Below are 2,332 nucleotides of genomic sequence, written 5' to 3' on the forward strand. Positions count from 1 at the left end.
TCTTATGACACAGACAAAAATAAAAAGTACATGTATAACAGAAATATCAATTAATATTAGAACATTATTTTTTATTTATTACAGATATTAAGATTGTATAGAATTGTGGCAAATATTCTATATTCTCTAATAAAACTCCCTGGAATCAATTACTGATTCAGACAATTTTGGCTGCGTGAACTTGGGCAAGTCCTTGACTTCTAACTCAGTTTTCTCATCTGTGTAACCCGAGTGAAATAAATAGAACCAACAGAATTGTGTTATTGAAAGCATTGAATTACTATAAGCATAGATATCTAAAGTGTTTAGACCAATGTCTGATGTAGAGCAAATAATATAGTCATATTTGTTTTTATTATTATTATTACAGCATTTCAAAAGTGAAATGTGGCAATTTATTTTTTTGTTTGTTTTTTAAAATTTGGCACCTGGGCTAACAACTGTTGCCAATTTTTTTTTTCTGCTTTATCTCCCCAAATCCCCCCTGTACACAGTTGTATATCTTAGTTGCAGGTCCTTCTAGTTGTGGGATGTGGGACACTGCCTCAACGTGGCCTGATGAGTGGTGCCATGTCCATGCCCAGGATCCGAACCCTGGGCCGCCGCAGCGGAGCGCGCGAACTTAACCACTCGGCCAGGGAGCCGGCCCCAAACATGGCAACTTAAATAGATGCCAAAAAAGAGTATTGATGAAATTTGTCTCGATTTCCTGAAAGATTTATAGGATTAGATAAGACTGAAAAAATATTCTTAAAATATTGGGCAAAAGCCACAACAACATTAACTTCTGTCCTCTGAAACCACTTTGCTTTTTTTATGTTCTCTTTTGATGAGTAGGTAAATCAGGTACCAAAAATAGATGTGTGTGTGCATCTGTCCCCTTCCAACAAATACATGGTGACTTTAAGATAGGGCTACAGGTTCAATATATGGTATTTACATGAGTAGGAAGATAAATGGGATGAGAAGGAATGGATCACCATAGAAGGTTGTAGTTACACAATTTTAGAATATTTGATATCATACAAATAGATTTTTATTTTTTGAAGGACCATTTGCATTTCTTTCTAAATATAGGGCTGGAAAATTTTCATTCTGCCATCCAGCAGTTTTTTTCAATATCATTTTTTTCTCATAAAGTGTTTGTGGTCTCCTCACCTTTTGTTACAGGATCTTCCATTAGCATAGACCAGGTGATCTACTTTTGCAGAAGATTTATCTTCCCAAGAAGTCTCCAGACAGATGCTTTGATCTCCTTGATTATAAGACTGTATATGATGGGGTTCAGGAAGGGAGGCAAAACTGTATATGCCATAGCAATAATCAAATCTTGAGTGGAAAAAGTTTTAACAACTGGCTCTAAGGCAGCAAAGAGCCCTGTGGTGATGAAGGATATGAAGACCGTCAGCTGTGGGGAGCAGGTGGCGAAGGCTTTCACTCAACTCTCTCCTGACGGGATTCTGAGTATTGTTGAGAAGATCTGGATATAGGAGATGATTATAAGAACAAGCATATCAGCACCAAGCTGGAGCTCAGAGCCAGGGTCACAAACTCAACAAAGAAAACCTCACAGGAAATCAGGGCCCACACATGAGGGATGTCACAGAAGAACTGGTGCCTTGTGTTGGATCTGGAAGGGGCTCCCAAAACATGTTGCCATGGTGGACTGCTGCATAAGAAAACCAACTTAACCAGGTAATGACTGCCATCTGGTGGCATGTTCCTGATGTCATAATGGCTCCATATTGGAGGGGGTGGCAAATGGCAACATAGCAGGTCATAGTACATAACTGTGAGAAAGACCAGTTCAACAGATGCAAAAGCAAAGAAAAAATAGACTTGAGCCATATAGCCAAGATAAGAGATGGAGTTGCTGTGAGTCATGGAGCTGTGTATTGACTTAGGTACAGTGACTGAGATGTAAAACAAATCAAAAAAGGAGAGGTTCTTTAGGAAGAAGTACATGGGTGTGTGAAGATACTGATCAAGAGTAATGATCATGTCGTTGAGAAGGTTCCCCGACTGTGCTGCCAGGTAAAGCAGGAAAAACAGTCCAGCAGTAGTATCTGAAACTCCCAGATATCAGAAAACCTCATAGGCAGGAATTCTGTCACTTGAGTAAGATTATCCATTGAGCAGGGACAGCTATGTCCTGATTGTCAAAGGAAAAGCACACAGTGATTAAAGATGAGACAAAAAATGAACACAATATTGTATTAATACAATGTTACAAAAATACTATTCCCCTAAATAAAGTAATCGGTTAGATATCTTCTACACTGCTTAAGCAAATGGAGTGGTGGAAGATGAATTTTTCACATGGGCACATTCT

At 38.6% G+C, this 2,332-nt stretch overlaps 1 pseudogene; it reads right to left on the reverse strand.

The window, feature by feature from the left end:
- Positions 1 to 1,065: 1,065 nt before the first annotated feature.
- Positions 1,066 to 2,132, reverse strand: LOC138921100 (olfactory receptor 14I1-like; annotated as a pseudogene).
- Between the last annotated feature and the right edge of the window lie 200 nt (positions 2,133 to 2,332).

This window comes from Equus caballus, chromosome 27 (genome assembly GCF_041296265.1).
Source record: "Equus caballus isolate H_3958 breed thoroughbred chromosome 27, TB-T2T, whole genome shotgun sequence".
In the NCBI taxonomy this organism is placed as follows: domain Eukaryota; kingdom Metazoa; phylum Chordata; class Mammalia; order Perissodactyla; family Equidae; genus Equus; species Equus caballus.